This window comes from Microcaecilia unicolor, chromosome 1 (genome assembly GCF_901765095.1).
Source record: "Microcaecilia unicolor chromosome 1, aMicUni1.1, whole genome shotgun sequence".
Classification (NCBI taxonomy): Eukaryota; Metazoa; Chordata; class Amphibia; order Gymnophiona; family Siphonopidae; genus Microcaecilia; species Microcaecilia unicolor.
The window spans coordinates 474,696,803-474,717,162 of NC_044031.1; positions in this window are offsets into that span (position 1 = coordinate 474,696,803).

A 20,360-nucleotide genomic window follows, 5' to 3' on the forward strand; every position below is an offset into this window, starting at 1 on the left:
TTTTAAGAAAAATAATTTTAGGTTTGCTAGAACACTTCTAATTTATTCTGCTACTGAGAAGTTCACAGGTTAAAATAATAACACTAAATTCCCCCATACATTAACATTAAATGTATTTATTCATTGGAAGAGTCAATTCCCTTTGTCATAATTCCTTATTTCTTTAGCAGGTGAGTTCCAAATACACAGATGTTTTCAAATAAATGTTTATTGCATTGAGGGGCCATTTTAGAAAGGTGCGTAAGGGCCTACGCACATGTAGTGCCCGTCAAATTGGCATTACCACCAGGCTAGTGCATGTGCCCGATGGTAATTCTGAGTTTGGCATGGGCAGAAAACAAATGGTAGAAAATCATTTTCTACCATTTGTTTTTCTATTTTCGTCAGTTGGCAGGTGCTGGATGGTTACCGCACGGGCAACGCATGAGCCCTTACCAATAAGTCAATGGGTGGCATTAAGGGCTCAGGCCGAAAATAGATGTGCACTGGTTTTCACTTTGCCACACATCCATTTCCCCAGGGGCGTAGCCAGACTTTGGCGGGAGGGGAGTCCAGAGCCCGAGGTGAGGGGGCACATTTTAGCCCCCCCCCCCGGCACTGCCAACCCCCCCCCCCACTACTTTTGAGCCCCCCCCCCAGTGCTGCCGCCCCTCCCCTTTCGACCCCCCTTCCTGCCGCCGCCAACCCTCCCCCACCGCCGCCACCGCCATCACCGCCATCAGGTACCTGTGCTGGCGGGGCCCCCAACCCCCACCAGCCGAAGTCCTCTTCAGCGCTGATCTCCGGGCCGGCACGTTGCTGCAGCTGATCTGGAAGGATTCTTTCTCTGTCCTCCTGGTGTCCTGCACGTTCCTAAGTTCCTACATGCAGGACATCAGGACGACTCACATAGAAACAGAATCCTTCCAGATCAGCTGCAGCAACGTGCCGGCCTGGAGATCAGCGCTGAAGAGGACTTCAGCTGGCGGGGTTGGGGACCCCCACCAGCTCAGGTACCTGACAGCGGCGGGGGGAAGGGGGGTCAAAAGGGTCAGCGTTGGGAGGGCCAGGGCCAAATCTGAGGGGGCCATGCCCCCGTGGCCCCACGTAGCTACACCCCTGCATCCCCCCCCCAAAAAAAAAATAATAAACCCTCCTTTTTTCAGATACGCTGGAGAAACTGTCAAGAGCTCATCCAATACACACACCCACACTACCTCAGCCCAAGTTTTGGTGTGCCTTTGTAAAAGGGCCCCCAAATGAATTGCCTTTCCACATTAAGACAGTGGCATAGCCAGACATGACATTTTGGCTGGGCTCAGAACTAATAAGGGTGGGCACTGTGCATATAGGTATGAGCAGTGTCTCTTGGGATACTACAAAATAATGCCTTAGAATGCACTTGATGATGGATTTCTAAGTAGTCTGCCCAACAGCTGCCCTGCATCAATATAAACCACATACATACATAATGGAAAAACCAACCAGTTACATTATCTTAAACTTGACCAGACTTAAGTCTGCAATAATGGCAAACATCTCAACACACATGACAAGATCCTGCAATATAACTACAGCAATGGCATATATCCTTCAAACTTTGCTTTATAACAAACATAAAAAAATATAGAACCCACCAACATAAAAAATATAGAACCTTTTTTTTAATTATTATTTTAATGGGCATTGAGCCCACCCCCACCTCCACCCAGAAACCCAACATCATTAAAATTTATTGTTAGTGGGTTTCTGAGTGGGGGTATGCTCTTCACTGCTTAGGGGGAAAAAGGTATATTTGATTAAATATAATATTTTCTCCCTAGGCAGTGAAGAGCCCACCCCACTCAGAAGCCCATCACCACCATTATACTGTACATTTAAACATATTTATTTTAACTGGGCAGCTGGACTTCAGCTTCCAGAATTTGTGTGCATGTAGTGGCTGTTTTTTCAGAGAGCACTGCAGACTGTGCTCTGTGTGTGCTGGCTGGGTTCTGTGCCTGTTGGGGAATGCATTTTGCCTCTCTCCCCTCCCCTCCATCCATGTGCATCTCCTTCCTCTGTCTTCCCTCCCCTCCATATACAGCAATTCTCCTCTCTCCTCTGCCCCCTTCCATCCCTCCATGTCCAGCAATTCTCCTCTCTCTCTTCTGCCCTCCTCTCCATGTCCAGCGATTCTCCTCTGCCCTCCCCTCCATGTCCAGCAATTTCTCCTCTCTCCCCTGCCCTCCCCACCCATCCACATCCAACAACTCTCCTTTGCCCCCCCGTCCTTCCCTCCCATCCATGTCCAGTGACTCGCCCTAGCCCCTACCTGTCCCCCATTTCAGTCCCTGAGTTCCAGTTCAAACCCCAGCCCCACCTACCCGCCCTCTTCTCCGCAACATCCCCCTTTTTGTTTCTGCCTCCCTGCTTTAAATCTTTTATTTTACCTCAAGTTGCAGGATCTGACTGGTTATCAATAGAAATCAAACAAAATCAAACATGGAAAAGAAAATAAGATGATACCTTTTTTATTGGACATAACTTAATACATTTCTTGATTAGCTTTCGAAGGTTGCCCTTCTTCGTCAGATCGGAAATAAGCAAATGTGCTAGCTGACAGTGTATATAAGTGAAAACATTCAAGCATTACTATGACAGTCTGAAAGGGTGGGAGGATGGGAGGATGGGGGTGGGTCGGAGGTATGCATGGGGACATCAAAGCATATCATTGATATTCTAACAGGATGGGTGTGGATAGGTGAGGGGTGGGGTGATCAACAGAGACATACAGCTTTATGGTTTATAATGGGTTAGGAACCCCAGATCCTTGTTAAGTCCTTTCTGTTGGGAGTTAAAATATTCAATCATTCTGACTTCAAAGGTCTTACGTTCCTGTATGGTTTTAAAGTTACCTTTCAGTATTCTCACTGTGAAATCACTGGTACAGTGTCCTGGTTCTGTGAAGTGCTGTCCACTGGGGTGGGGGCCCTACTGGCTGTATTGTTCATGTGATGTCTATGTAAATTGAATCTTGTCTAACATTTTTTTTAACATATTTATAAATGATCTAGAGATGGGAGTATTTTTTGCAAACTTTTGGAAGACATTGGTTTTGAGGTTGGCCTACTTCTTGGATCTGACTGAAAATATAAAAAATAGCATAAGGAATGGCAAGTCAAATGCGAAGCGCTGAAAAGGAAGGCAAAGAAGGACTTTGAAAAAAAGATTGTGTTGGAGGCAAAAACACATAGTAAATTTTTTTTTAGGTATATTAAAAGCAGGAAGATGGCAAAAGAATCAATTAGACCACTAGATGACTGATGGGTAAAAGGGGAACTCAGGGAAGACAAAGCTATAGCAGAGAGATTAAATGAATTCCTTGCTTCAGTCTTCACCGAGGAAGATTTGGGAGAGAAACTGGTGCCAGAAAAGATATTCACAGCTGACAAGTCAGAGAAACTGAATGAAATCTCTATAAACCTGTAAGATATAATGCCACAATTTGACAAATTGATGAGTAGCAAATCACCTGGACTGGATGGTATTCATCCCAGAATACTGATAGAATTGAAAAATTAGCTTGCAGAACTATTGTTAATAATATGTAATTTATCTTTAAAATCAAGTATGCTACCAGAAGATTGGAGGGTGGCCAATGTAATGCCAATTTTTAAAAAAGGTTTTAGACTTGATCTGGGAAATTATAGACCAGTGAGCGTGACATCGGTGTCAGGCAAAACGATAGAGACTATTATAAAGAACAATATTACAGAGCATATTCAAAAGCATGGATTAATGATATAAAGCCAACATTTAGTGAAGGGAAATCTTGCCTTACCAATCTATTACATTTCTTTGAAGGGGTGAACAAACATGTGGATTAAGGTGAGCCAGTTGATATTGTGTATCTGTTTTTTTCAAAAGGCATTTGACAAAGTACCTCATGAAAGACTCCAGAGGAAATTGGAGAATCATGGGAAAGTAGGTAGTGTTCTACTGTGGATTAAAAATTAATTTAAAGATAGAAAACAGAGAGTAGGGTTAAATGGTCAGTATTCTCAATGGAGAAGGGTAGATAGTGGGGTTCCCCAGGGGACTGTGCTGGGACTGCTGCTTTTTAACATATTTATAAATGATCTAGAGATGGAAGTATTTTTTGCAAACTTTTGGAAGACATTGGTTTTGAGGTTGGCCTACTTCTTGGATATTTGTGGACTTGCTTTTGTAGAGAATCGTCCTTTTTGGTGTACCTGTGGACTGGCAATGAATACTCAGATCTTCAGTTGATTCGTAAATTATACAGGTGTGGCACCTGCATACCTAACGGGGCAAAGATAGGACTCCCTTTTATGCAGTCTTACATCTCTGATTAGATATACAGGCATTGTCAATGAATATTGCCATGTTGGCGTATCTTCTGGCTATGCCTCAACTCCACCCCCAGACTACCCCGCACTAACTGGATAGTGCCACGGAGGCCACACTAGATTTTCAGCAATACTGTATGGATAAGTGCCACTAAAATTCTGGGGGTGGCTTGCTCAGTGTGGTTTAAGCAGTCAGGAGTCTCTCTTGACCTCTTAAACAACGCTAGATTTTGACCCCTTACTTTTTAATTAACAATATCAAGTCAACCCTAATAAAGCTAAGTGAAGTGCATTTTAGTGCGATTATACCAGAATTTGTCCTCCTGATCAATTACATGGAATGAAGTGTGCCTGACAGCAGGAATACAGTGATCCTCAACCCCCTTCTGGAGGCAGACCTAGGCAGCTGGGTTTTCAGGATTATCACAATGAATATACATGAGATAAATATGCATATATGCAAATATTTCTTATGCATATTCATTCTGATATTCCTGAGCCTCCAGGAGAGGTTGAAAAGCACTGCAATACTATACTGAACACAATTCAGCAGGATATATTTTTCAAATCACGATGTAGGAGAACTGCAGCATCTCTTAACTTTGTTGCATTCTTTATTACAAATCTCCATATATCAGTTTGAAATGCTAATTTTAATTTTTGAATATGGGTTCTCCAGCTGTATTTTATGGCATATTGAGCTCTCAAACTCAGCATTGTCATATACCCACTAGCAAAGATAGCACTTTCTATATGGTACAAAGAACAACTGTATTCTATGTTAATTCCTTGAGGGAATGATGCAAAATTAATGAACACTCAAAAATTTCTAGACCTTGTGGAGCCAAATGGTTACAGTTAACAATTGTCTTCTGTCTCCTTTCAGTGCATCAGTTACCAGAGATATTGTGTACTTTGAGGAATGATACAGCTGCCAAAACTGAAAGCAAATGCATTTTCTTTAAATTGAATAGCCAATTTTTAGCTGAACAGTGGTGGTATGAGACCCAGCCACTTTAAAGGACATGATTAGCTGAGACAGTTATGGGACTTCTCACTGTCTGCATGGAAACTGATGGGAAACTAACATTGGGGCTTTATCACCCACAGGTTACGTTTTGAAAAAGAAATATTTCAGAAACCCTCTCTGTCTGACTGGGATGTTGTCTAGAAGGATGACGGGTGGAGTCTCACCATGGGGTTGTTGTGGAAGATGATACAGAAAAGATGCTCCAGGCCTTTGATTTGTCGCATCTGTTGGTGAAAGCATTCACAGGCTCTTGCTGTGAATTTGAAGAAGCTACTTCCCCTGATAAATCATGCTAGAAACATACCTGCCCTGAAAAATAAACCTCTCTTCCCCAGATAAACCTCTGAAATGCAAATTCTGTCTCACAAACAGTACTGTATATTTTAAAGTGTTTAAAAGGATCCAGTGGTAATTGAAACTACAGTAATATAAATATCTGTTACATGTCACTGGAGGGTCTGAATTTTAAAGTTCTAGTCCAAATGGCCAAGCAATAAGAATTAAAAAGAAATCCCCATTCACAAGTGGTGGTAAGGGCAAATATACTTAAGATAAATTATTTTCCCTTATTACTTAAAGAGATTTTCACAGACCTCTAATTGTTAAATGCTTTTGCCAAGAAGTCATTATATTTAATTTTTAACTCCTCTGTAATATTTAGAACTATTGCTATATAAATGAACTGGGCTCTCATTGATCTCAGTTCAAACCCATTAGGTTTTCTCCTTTTAAACATTACCATTATCTTCCTGAGCCCCATCTAGATGTGCACCAGCTCACTGAAGCAGAACTTAACAAGCTACAAAAATGAGGATGGGCAAAAGTGAATTTTTTATTTTCTAATTATTGTCTCCTGGAATTGCTCCTTTCTACTGTTTTAAGTGAAAATAGAATTTAATGTTCTATTTTCACTTAAAACAGAATTTAATGTTATATTTTTCCACATGTAGACTCAAAATAGGATACAGTAATATAAATTTAAGGGATAGTTCTTGTCAACTATTATGCAAAATCAACCATTAATCATTTTCTATTAATTTTGAGAGAAAATAAATACAAAGAACAGTGATTTCCAATGGTAATTCAAAAGGATAAAAACATTTCATGGGCTCAATATTCAAACGGAATTATCCAGATAACAACAACTCTTACCTTGCTAAATCCCCTAGCTGGTACTTCCCATTGAATTTCAGCTGCACTTTCCATAGAATGCCACTGAAATCCTTCCAGTTCATCTCAACATTATCTGAATAGTGCTAGGGTGGTGCATAGCTGGAGCAGAAAAACATCCATTTAGTGACTATGGCATTTAATGACTAGTTAAGAACTTAAGAACATAAGCATTGCTATACTGGGACAGACCGAAGGTCCATCAAACCCAGTATCCCGTTTCTAACAGTAGCCAATCCAGGTCACAAGTACCTGACAAAATCTCAGAACTGCAAAACAAGATTTTATGCTGCTCATGCTAGAATATACAATGGATTTTCCCAAGTCAAACTTAATAATGGCTTATGGACTTTTCTTTTAGGAAATTATCCAAACATTTTTTAAACCCTGCAAATCTAACTGATTTTACCACATTCTCTGGCAATGAATTCCAGAGTTTAATTACTCATTGAGTGAAGAAATATTTTCTCTGATGATTCTCTGATTCACTTTTACCTGTTCCGCTCCACTCAGTGTTTTACAATCCTCTACCATATCTCCCCTCAGCTGTCTCTTTTCCAAGTTGAAGAGCACTAGTTACTTTAGCCTTTCCTCATAAGGAAGTCATCCCATCACATTTATCATTTTCATCACCCTTCTCTGTACTTTTCTAATTCCACTATCTTTTTTGAGATGAGGTGACCAGAACTGAACAAAGTATTCAAGGTGCGGTCACACCATGGAGCGATACAAAAACATTATAATATTCTCAGTTTTGTTTTCCATTCCTTTCCTAATAATTTCTAACATTCTATTTGCTTTCTTAGCTGCCACTGCACATTGAGCAGAGGGTTTCAACATATCATCAACGATGACACCTAGATCCTTTTCCTGGGCAGTGACTCCTGATGTGGAACCTTGCATCACAAAACTATGATTTGGGTAACTCTTTCCCACATGCAGTGGCGTTCCGACCCCAGTTGACACCCGGGGCAGATCGCCGATGCGCCCCCCCCCCCCCCAGCGAAATGACACCTCTTCCCCTCCCCCGGCAAAATGACACTCCACGGGTGCAGACTCAGAGGGAGCAGTGAACACATGCGAATTGCGAAATCGGACTGAAACAGGGCAACAGGCGCGCGCCAAGGCACCCATCCAGCGGCGTGCACCCGGGGCTGACCGCCCCCACCGCCCCCCCCCCCTTGGTACGCCACTGCCCACATGCTTCACTTTGCACTTGCTCACATTAAACGTCATCTGCCATTCGAATGCCCAGTCTCTCAGTCTGGTAAGGTCTTCTTGCAATTTTTGACAACTTTGGATCTTCAGCAAATTGAATTACCTTACTATTTATTCCCATCTCTAGATCATTTATAAATATGTTAAAAAGCAGCAGTCCCAGCACAGACCACTGGGGATCCCCACTATACTACTACTACTACTTATCACTACTACTTATCATTTCTAGAGCGCTACTAGACATACACAGCGCTGTACACTTGAACATGAAGAGACAGTTCCTGCTTGACAGAGCTTACAATCTAATTAGGACATACAAACAGGACAAACAAGAGATAAGGGAATATTAAAGTGAGGATGATAAAATAAGGGTTCTGAACAAAGTGAATAAGGGTTAAGAGTTAAAAGCAGGATAAAAAAGGTGGGCTTTTAGCTTAGATTTGAAGACGGCCAGAGATGGAGCTTGACGTACCGGCTCAGGAAGTCTATTCCAGGCATATGGTGCAGCAAGATAAAAAGAATGGAGTCTGGAGTTAGCAGTGGAGGAGAAGGGTGCAGATAAGAGAGATTTACCCAGTGAGCGAAGTTCTCAGAGAGGAATGTAGGGAGAGATGAGAGTGGAGAGGTACTGAGGAGCTGCAGAGTGAATGCACTTATAGGTCAATAAGAGGAGTTTGAACTGTATGCGGAAATGGATAGGAAGCCAGTGAAGTGACTTGAGGAGAGGGCTAATATGAGCATAACGACACTGGTGGAATATTAGTTGTGCAGCAGAATTTTGAACAGATTGAAGAGGAGAGAGATGGCTAAGTGGGAGACCTGTAAGAAGCAAGTTGCAATAGTCTAAGCGAGAGGTGATAAGAGTATGGATGAGGGTTCTGGTAGTGTACTCAGAAAGGAAAGGGCGAATTTTGCTGATATTATAGAGAAGGAAACGACAGGTTTTAGCAGTCTGCTGAATATGTGCAGAGCAGGACAGGAAGGAATCGAAGATGACCCCAAGGTTACGAGCTGATGAGACATTGAGAATACCGACTATTTAACCCTACTCTCTGTTTTCTATTTTTTAACCAATTTTTAATCCACAATAGGACATTACCTCCTATCACATGACTCTCCAATTTCTTCTGGAGTCTTTCATGAGGTACTTTGTCAAACGCCTTTTGAAAATCCAGATACACAATATCAACCAATTCACCTTTATCCACATGTTTGTTCACCCCTTCAAAGAAATATAATAGATTGGTAAGGCAAGATTTTCCTTCACTAAATCCATGTTGGCTTTGTATCATTAATCCATGTTTATGTTTATGCTCTGTAATTTTGTTCTTTATAATAGTGTCTACCATTTTGTCCTGCCTCAACAATAAGCTCACCGGTCTATAATTTCCTGGATCACCTCTGGAACCCTTTTTAAAAATTGCAAGTATATTGGCCACCCTTCAGTTTATCTGACTTGTCAGCACTGAATACCATTTCTGGCACTGGTATCTCTCCCATGTCTTCCTGGGTGAAGACTGAAGCAAAAAATTCATTTAATCTCTCCACTATGGCCATGTCTTCCCTGATAGCTCCTTTTATCCCTCAGTCATCTAGTGGTGCAACTGATTCCTTTGCCATGTTAATTACTGGCACAGACCAGTGAGTGCACAGTAAAATGGTTGTGATTTTTTGTGTCAGGTCATGGCATGGATGAGCAGACTGAGTAGGCCATCCTTATCTGCCTTCATTTTTTGTTTCTATGTTTCTATGGGTGGAGGGTGGGTATGAAAGATGTTTGGCATTTAGAGTGCTGCAGTTACCAAGTTAGCATGGGATCACTTACTTCCTCTTAAATAGGAGCCACTAACTGCTTGGTTAATGACTCATTAACCAAGAGGAGATACTACATGTTAAATCTGAATGATAACGCAGAAAATACTGGAAACACCTCCAATAGATGCCACGTTAAATTTGCGGTTACCACAGGGTAAAATTCCATGTTAAGCTACAGTAACTGCTAATTTTACTATGGTTTAGTAAAAGTGCCCATATATTTAGAAGCTATCCAGATAACAATCCAATCCAAGTAAGGACAGCAAAAACCTGCTTTCATATAGTCTGGATAGCAGTCTGAATATTGTCACTATCCAGATAGCAATAATGTAGCGTGCTCCGCTGAGATATTCAGCAGCATTCACTAAATATCCACGAATTACACAGTAACACAGTAAATGATGGTAGATAAAGATCCCCATGGTTCATCCAGTCTGCCCAACAAGATGGCCAGAGCTGTGCTCGACACTTTGTGTAGGCTCCAGCCACCAATGTTTAAACACTGGAAGTCTCCACCATGCCAACCATATAGATAGCCAAACTGATAGGAGTCTTGGTTATACCTTTTATCATCAAGTATTACTGACAGTATTAAACTTACCAATTTTTTTTAATGCTGTAGCAAATTTAAATATCAGTCAGCATATTTCTAGCCTTTGTTCTTGTAAAAGTGATTACATCTCTTGAATTCTGTTATAATTCAAGAGTGAGGTAATCAACTTCTAATTGTTCTGCTAAAAGCCTCTTTATTAAGCAACTAGCTCAGGTGTTAGTATGCAGTAGCTGTTAGTATAGATCCATGGTAACAGCTACCATAAACTAAAACCAAATAGCATGGTAAAAATCCCACACTAGCTGGTTAGCATAGGTAGGGGCGGGATCTGAACAGGTTATGAGCAGAGATGGGGCATGACCTACTGTGACAGCTGACCAGTGTGTTTTTTTCTAGCAAAAAAGGTGCCAGTACTCAAATGCCAGGCTACCCTTCAGGGGTGGAGTGATCACTGAGGGAGCCACCCCACAATAGCCAGGCCCCCTGCAACCAGTCACAGAATCTATGACAAGGCAGAATTGGTGTGTAGAGCCTGAGCTCTTTCATTAAAACTTGGGGACCACAGGTCAATTTTAGCAGACAATGGAAAAGGTACCAGTACTGTACCCCCCAAGTACCCCTCAAAAAAAGCCTTTCAGCTGACACACGGGATGTTGTTACATGCTAGCTGCCACAGGTGCCAATAGCACACCTCCTCAAGGAAGGTGCACTACTGGTTGTCAGGTAGCATAACAGATGCCCTATAATAAAGTGACAAAAAAAAATCACAGCGAATTGCCCACATCTGCCACTCCACCACCACCACATATGCCCCTTCCGCCAATCAAATTCCCCTACCTCCAAATGCCCTTCTCTTGATCCAGTCTCTCACACACATAAGCCCCTCCACACATAATCCCCATCCCAGAAAAGCCTCTCTTCCAAGTAACCTCCAAAGTCCTGAACCTCCCCCCACCCCAGTTCCTCCAGCACTCACCTTAACCATCCCTGGTATTCTAGTGTAAAAAGCAGGCATGATCTCCCTCTGCTGCCCTGTCTGAGTGCTGGAATCGAAATGGTGACTCTGACCCCTGGTGGTAGTCTCACAGTACTACTGCTAAGGGAAGAGTAGCCTAATGGTTAGTGCAGTGAGCTAAGAACCAGGAGGATTGGGATCAATTTTCACTACAGATCCTTGTGACTCTGGGCAAGTCACTTAGGGGTCTTTTACTAAGGCGCACTAGCGTTTTTAGCATGCGTTAAAAATAGGGCATGCTAATCGCTAGAGACACCCATAGGAATACATTAGCATCTCTAGTGTTTAATGTGTGCCTATTTTTTGTTTAGCAAGCGCCTATTTTTAGTGCACACTAAAAACGCTAGGTCGCCTTAGTAAAAGACCCCCTCAACTCTCCATTGCCCCAGGTACAAAATAAGTACCTATATATAATATGTAAACCACTTTGATTGTAACCACATAAAGGTGGTATATCAAGTCCCATCCCCTTTCCCTAAGTGACTCTGGGCAAGTCACTTAACCCTCCATTGCCCCTGGTACAAAATAAGTACCTGAATATATGTAAACCACTTTGAATGTAGTTGCAAAAACCTCAGAAAGGCGGTATATCAAGTCCCATTTCCCTTTCCCTAAATAAGTGCAAAAATGTACTGCAGTTTAGTAAACATGCCCCCTAATTATAATTCCATCATATACCAAAACTGATTCTGACCACTATCCCTTAAATATGTATTTCTCTTCCGGAATTGGTGATCACCATTACGGAAAATGTAAGCCACATTGAGCCTGCAAATAGGTGGGAAAATGTGGGATACAAATACTACAAATAAATAAATAAATCCCTCCATCCTGATCCAATAACTTGTTTGACACTAGTTCTTTCAATGCATTTTTTCTCAGTTTTGCGATGATTATGGCACTTTTATGGATTATGTTTAATTTTAGCAATATTAGTCAATGGGTCCCAGAGGAATCAACTTTTGATTCTTATATGATCCGGGCTGGCTCCTCCACTGCTTCCAGTGGAGAAGCCTGGGCTCCCTATCTCCCCAGTGCTTATTGCTGCTTCTTGTGTTCCTAGTTTATTCAGTTCACATAGGTGTTGAATCCATAGAGTTAAGTATATGGACTGACATGGAGGGGCATAATCGAAAGGGACGCCCAAGTTTTGCTGAGGACGTCCTCGCAAAACATCCTAGTGGAGGGGCGGGGAAACTCGTATTATCGAAACAAGATGCACGTCCATCTTTCGTTTTGATAATACGGTCGGGGACGCCCAAATCTTGACATTTAGGTCATCCTTAGAGATGGTCGTCCCTAGATTTGGTCGTTTCTGTTTTTTGGCTATAATGGAAACCAAGGACGCCCATCTCAGAAATGACCAAATGCAAGCCCTTTGGTCATGGGAGGAGTCAGCATTTGTAGTGCAGTGGTCCCCCTGACATGCCAGGACACCAACCGGGCACCCTAGGGGGCCCTGCAGTAGACTTCATAAATTGCTCCCAGGTACATAGCTCCCTTACCTTGTGTGCTGAGCCCCCCAACCCCCCCTCCAAAACCCACTACCCACAACTGTACACCACTACCATAGCCCTTACGGGTGAAGGGGCAGCTAGATGTGGGTACAGTGGGTTTTTAGCCATTTAGCTCAACTGCAGGTGTAGCAGGCCTAATATAAATGGATAAAGATATCAATTTATCTTTCAAAATCCTTCCTTTTCCCTCCCTCCATTCATTTAAAAAAAATATACAAAGTGCTCAGACATTTAGAGAATGACATGGAGACAAAATTTGACCCAGTCCCTGACCTGTCTCCGTGGGTTCTGTCTCTGTCTCCACCCCATTCCCGCAGGTTCTGTCTCTGTCCCCGCCCCGTCCCTGCAGGTTCTGTCCCTGTCCACATCCTCACCACATCCCCATGGGCTCTGTCCTCATCTGCAGAAGCCTTGGACAATTGTGATTTTATATTTGCTGTGTGGAATAATATGCTGTGCAACTGTTGTATATAAATTACAAATAGAAAACAATAACAACAGCAAGCAGCTATAATAACCCTCCCCACCACCAGCACCCTCTACCCTTCCAACCCCAACAATAGTTGATTTCTACTACCCCAAGGAATCCTAATCCACCCTGTTAAAATGTCCAGAGGTACAAAATACAACCCGTTCTGTATGCCCTAGAAGGGAGAAATATTTTTTTAAATCTCAGGATTCAGTGTAGCTCTCCTGTCTTCCACAGTCCTTCCTGCAGTAGAAGATGTCTTCTTAGAAGATGTGCCGGTAGCAGGATGTACAGGACACCCATGCAAATTTTGCTAGTTGTGACCAGCATGTTTGCTTGTTTTTCTAAAAAATCAAAATATCGTTGTCTGCATCACTCAAACATAAATAACAGTCCAGTTCATTAACAGGATTCAAAGTAGAAAATGACATGGGGACATATTTTGTCCCTGTCCCTATGGGCTCTATCCCCGTCCCCGTGGGATCTATACCCACCCTGCCCTGTGTCCATGGAATCTGTCCCCGTCCCATCCCCACAAGCTCTGTCCCCATCCCCGTGTCATTCTCTAACCTTCTACTCTTTAAAGCTTTCAAAAAAATCACTTGTGGTGCCTTAGCCTCTTCAGCTCCATCTTTCCTGCCCTTCCTCCAGCTGTAGCTGAGGCCACAGCAGAAGAATTCCTTCCACAGAGAAAACTGTCACTAAGGATTTCCCCTTCAGAAAACAGCATTCTGTTTTTGGACAAGAAGATTCCTTTCTATGGTTCTGTTTCGATAGTACTCAACCAACATAACTATGTATAAATGCAAAATCGTTTATTCATCCGCTAATCATACCATATACATCTACAGTATATATCTTTTTACTTAAAACCACTCATCAAATCACACTTCTCATGCTAACTTAACACACATTCTTACTAATCCAATTATTCACAACTCTCTTGAACTATCAGCCATTGTTACATCATCAGTATTGTATCATACCAGGTACACCACGAGCTGTGAGCAATGTTGAATTAATACACTCCCATAATTCTAAATCCCACCAGAAATCGAGTTCATACAAAGTCAATGTTGTTCATGTCCCTTTATCTAGCGTTACCGCTTCTTTTTATTCATCCACATTCATGTGCATTGCAAAATATTCCTGGAGCTGGTATGGGTCTAGTGGTTCATTCAGGCACATATGCAGCAGTTCCTTCAGATTTTTGTTGAATTTCGTGTCTTCTCTGATATTGACCAATCACATCACTCGTGGTTATAAACCCACCAACTGGCTTGTACAGTTCTTGAATCAGGGGCGTAGCCAGACACCCAATTTTGGGTGGGCCTGGGCCCAAGATGGGTGGACAGACGAACCTCGCCCCGTCCCACAGGTGATTTGGTCTCTCCTTCTTTCGCCTGCATGCCATATGGTCTCTCAAACATCCCCCCTCTCCTGTATATCTTTTAAATATCAGATTTTCACCAGCAGCGAGCAGCAACTAATACACACTGCTCATGTTGGCCCCACACCCTTCCCTCTGATGCAACTTCCTGTTTCTGCCTACACAGAAATACATCAGAGGGAAGGCTGTGAAGCCGGTGCAAGCAGTATGTATGTCACTGCTCACTGCAGGCGAAGATCTGCTACTTACAAGGTATGCAGGAGGGACGCTTGTTGGGAGTTTTCGGCTGGTGGGGCTTGGGAATCCCTGCCAGCCACATTATAGATGTGTTGCTACTGGGTGGGCCTGAACCCAAAGTGGGTGGGCCTGGGCCCACCCAAGCCCACCATTGGCTACGCCACTGTCTTGAATCTTACAGGTATCCCATACCATTTGTATTGATCGTTATGTTGATCTTTACGACCCTACACGGTGCCATGTTTCGCTCCCAAAGAGCATCATCAGGGGTCTCTATTCGCTACAAAAAAGCGTCATCACGAATCTGTGTGATTTGAAATACAATTGATGTGAAAACCTCCTTTAATCATAAACACAAACATCCCTTTCATGCTAGCATATGCCAGCATCAGCATTTAGCTACCAAGTTATACCCAAAATTTCTACTCACAAATCAAATTAAATTAGATTCACTGACCTTCACGGGTGACTGGGACATCCAACCTGAATGCACTGCAAAACAGGACACTCACAAAAAACGCCCACACATGCGCATTCCACACACACAGGGAAGGGTGTTCCAATTAAGAAGCCGCACGGATTGTAATACGGCTAAATGTCGAAGTCAATGTCGAAGGACCGGACCAAGCCCCAAAAAGCTTTCTCATTGGGGTTCTCGAGATGCTTGGGTCCATTTCTTCATATGAAGACACAGACTACAAGCAGCTGGGCTATGGTCGGGCCCAAGGCACTGGATACACCATGCGTGGGTATCGGTACCTGAGATGGTCCGGTTGCACCGAGTACAACGTTTGAAGCCGCTGGGTGTCTTCGATGACATGGAAGGGAAAACGGCTTCAGTGAAATCAAAAGACGCAATTGTGCCTGTAAAGAAAAAGGGCAGAAAAAAATAAGGGAATAACCCGACCACACGGCCTAAAACTGAGGAGTGGCCTAGTGGTGGACTTTGGTCCTGGGGAACTGGGTTCGATTCCCACTGCAGGCACAGGCAGCTCCTTGTGACTCTGGGTTAGTAACTTAACCCTCCATTGCCCCAGGTACAAATAAGTACCTGTATATAACATGTAAGCTGCATTGAACCTGCTATGAGTGGGAAAGTGCAGGGTACAAATGTAACAAAAAAAAAAAAAAAACAGCCGCGTCAAAAAAGAAAGGAAACCTTAAAAAGGGAAGAAAACTAAAACAGAACTACAGGTCCCTTTTTTAATTTTTTAAACAAAGATAATGATAAAATTAGGAAAAAATTAGAAGAAAAAAGCAAAAACTCATCGAACACTCTTTCCTGGGCCTGCTGAGAGGAGCGCAGAAAAATATTACTGCACCTCAACACAGAGAAAATAAAACTGAAGAGCCACGCTCATGCAATGGGCGGGAAGTCATCCGCACATGCGAGCCAGAAGACTCTGGCAAAACTTTTTAAATTTTACTGTGGAAAATTTGCCGTTTCCTGGGCCGATGCGGATGTCAACCCACTTGTGAGAACAAGCAGCCTGCTTGTCCTCGGAGAACATAGTTTTCCTGTTTTCTATGTGTTAAAAGGCCAAAAATACATTTCAGAAAGCAAAAGGCATTTTTTTTCTCTTTTTGCTTCCGCTGTTTCTCTGTGCTGACAAAAGGATTTCACTGTGTCCTGTGAGTTTTTTCTGCTTCTGTTGCAGATGTGCTTGGGGAATATCATTCAAAGACACATATCTGAAAAGGGATAGTGAGATCGAGAATTATATTATAGGTCTAGTGCAGGGGCAGGCTGTAAAATCCACTAAGAATTGCCAAGATGGCACACATTTCCAGGCTTTTTCCAAACAGGATATAAAAGTTTGTGATTCCTCAAGCAGATGAACATCTTTGGAAAGGTATATCTGTAAATACCTGAATTTGAGTAGATCAGTCCCTAAAGCCCTGAAGATATATAACATAAATCTTTAAGCCTTATAGTCTACTGTGGGCAACATAACACTTTCTAATATCTGCATGTTCTGGATTTTGGGGGGAGGGGTCCATTTTTATTAGAAAAAAGGAGGTCATTAACCCACATGTAATCGGTGACTTTCAAGGGAATACCATGGGATTATTAATGTTTGATAGATGGTCTCAGCTATAAATGAGCATAGCCATTCTGGAAATGTGTGAATCTCTATACTAATATTTTTCCAAGTATTACCAGATTTAGACTAATTTCCACTAAAGTTGTCAGACTCTGCATCTTTTATTTAAAACATAAGTTATGTTTATTCATTGATTCACTGTACTGAAGCAAGATGCCACTCTATATTCATGCTTCCTAATCCCACCCCATGCCAGCTTTCACATTTTTTTTATCTGCTTAATGTTTAAAAATTTAATTGCCATCCTGACTTTGTGCTTTGAGGAGGACACATGAAGACAAATATTCAACCTCATTAAATAAAAACCCTGTTTAATTATGCATTCTTATATACATATACCCAACTTTTCCATGATTTATGGAGCTCTGCTTCTTGTTATATCTCTTTAACGATTTAGTGAGAATAAGTAAACAATTGATATTTATGATCTTTTAAGAACATTTCAGCTGCACTGCTTGCTGTATCTAGGTTCATGTTACATGTTCTGGCATTTTGGTAATACTGGAAGGCTATTTGGGTAGGTCTGCTTTATAACTGTTTAAGATTCTTTTATCATGCTTTTAAACAAGGTCATTTTAATTTTATTATTATTATTTTACAAAGGGACGCTTTTTAATCTTAAAATGTGCTTGTTTTGGCCCAACCTTTACAAGAAGGATTAAGGCAGTTATTCCCCTGAATCTTATGTAAATGTAGTTTATTTCTTCCTCTAAAATGAACAAAGGGGATGGGATTTAATATAACACCTTTCTGTAATTACAATCCAAGCAGTTTACATATTATATACAGTTATTTTGTCCTGAGGCACTGGAGGGATAAGTGACTTGTCCAGAGACACAAGAAGCTGTAGTGGGAAATGAATCCAGTTCCCCTGGCTCTCAGGCCACTGTACTAACCATTAGGCTACATCTCACCACTTAATTGGAATACTTATACATCTAGGGGGTAGATATTCAGCCGACAGCAGTCAATGGTTTTTTAAAACGATGATCATGGCTAGCTAAGGAGCCCTTTTACCAGTGACATAGCTACAGGGGGCCTCAGGGCCCAGACCCCCACATTTCTGTCTCAGCCCCCCCCCCCCCCCAGCCGCAAATAGTGGCCAACCATCCTGGTTTTTTTTTTTTTTTTTGCTTCCTCAGGCTCCCTGCTCCTTGTCCCCCTGTCAGGCAGCTGAGCTCTCCTTCCCTCCCTTTGGGTCCAGCCGGCTACATCTATCCTCCCTGTTTCCGGCAGTGAACCGTGGCACGGGCAACGCTGAAGGCAGCTGCTTCTGGCTACCCTAGTCAGTTCACTGCTTCATCCCGCCTTTTCAACTTCCTGCAAGTGGGACAAAGCAGCGAAACAGACCAGGTCAGCCGGAAGCAGCTGTCTTCAACGTTGCCAGTGCAGCTTACTGCTCAAGGAGGTTTGATTGAGAACGGGAGCAAGACATCAAAAAGGTGAAGCCACAGAGGTTAATCTCTCTTTCCTCTCCATCGTGCAGACGTCATATCAATTCCCTGTACTCTCAAAACAAAGCAAACAAAGCTATGTCTGTCCTTTTTATCCTCACCTCTTTATTCCCTTACCCTTAATTGTTCTGTCTGTCTGCCTGTCTTATCTAGATTATAAGCTCTTTGAGCAGGGACTGTCTTTTTGTGTATGGTGTACAGTCCTGCGTATGCCTTGTAGCGCTATAGAAATGATAAGTAGTAGTAGTAGTAGTACTATGAGCCGCTGCATCCATGTTCCTGATGGTACCATTTTTATTTGATCCCACTTATATTTTTCAGTTTGAGATTGAAGGAGAAATAATGGATGGTTGGGCCATACGAATTGTGAGAGTGGAGCGAGAAATACCAGATTGCGCAGGTTAGGGGAGTGGAGAGAGAGATACTGGATCGTGGGTGGGGAGGAGAGAAGTTTGCATGATGAACCGGGGACAGTGGATGAGCAAAGGGAAAGATACCAGACCGACCGTGGGTGGGGGGTGAACCCTGGACAAGAGGGGTGCTCAGCGAGTGAGCTCTTGAGGGTGGTGAAATGCATGTGCCTTGCTATGTGGGGGATTTCTGCTTCCCGCCTCTTTTACTGGTCCTGCTTGAGCTTGGAGGGAAACGCTGTTCACTGTGTTCCCACATCCTCCGTTGTTCATGAGGAAAAGGTGTAGTCAGGTTAGGGCTAGTAGCTCTTTTTGGGTGAGGGAGACAATTTGCATTAGATTTGTACCCTTGTTTTAGTTAAAATACCTTACAGATATTAATAGTTGAAATTTTTCCAAGTATGGTGTTCGTGTTATAAAAAAATAATAATGTAGGCTTCGGTGCTACAGATGTGTTTTATCGAGCAGTGGTTAACAGAAGCTATCCGTGGTGGAATTTGGTATGCACCACCTATAAATTTGAAGTATATCTAGCAAAGAAATCCAACAAGATACATAAATTCACAGTAAATGGTTTCCTATATCTTCTTTAGTCCAGGATACTGCCTGACTATATCTTATCTGTAATGTGTATCATAATGTCAAGGCTTTCAGTTTGATGTTCTACATTGCTGTTGCTTGTTTCTCTTTTGTATTTTGTAAAATCCTTGAATAAAGAAATTTAGGTAACAATTGTTCAGCTCAGCCCAGGGCTGATTTTAAGATAGTTCCACTTCCTGCAACAAGATAATGGAAGACAGGAATGACCACTTTTATGCAAAATGCTGTTTCAAACTTTATCATGTATAATTGCTTATAACTGTGTGTATGTTACTCAATACAACCTTGTAAAATAATTCATAAACTATTTTTGTAAAGGTTTTTATATGGCTGAATATAGAAGACAAAAATCTTCTGATAAAGGAAAAATGTTGAGTAACTATAATATATATATATACTAGACTGGATTGCAAGTCACATTGAACATGAACTCTAGGATAATGTGAGATACAAATGTCATTATAAATAAAAATAAACACGACGATTTGTGTAGAATATGGATGTACACAGAGGACATACAATAACAGAATAACGCTTCATAGGTAGAGTAGTAATTTGCTATAAATTGTAATCAGTGTGTCATTTGGAGGGGCTGGTTTTAGGGACACCCTAGCACTCGTTGTATTCGTGCAAAGATTTTTCTTCTCCTGGTAAATGGCCACTAAAACAGACATTTATGTATTTTACTTATTTATGACATTTATATCCCACATTAAACATGAATTAGGTTGAAACCTGGGAGCATTTAAAATCTTTTTTTCCTGTGCCTAGATCAAATGAGAAAGATGGTTTGTAGAACGTTTCTCCTTTTGTTTTGTAGAATGCAGTGGTATATTATAAAAATACATTTAATATTGTTTAATACTATTTATAGGAGAGAGATTGAATAATGAGGGCAGAGCTACCTTCATGCAGAAGTCCAGAATCAGTCTAATTGTGCCAATATTTTCCAGTTCTGTGGTATATATTTATTTCTTCTTCAAGTCTGGTTGTAAAAGGCATGTATTTATTTTTTTTTTTTTTTGGGGGGGGGGGGGTAATCTTTG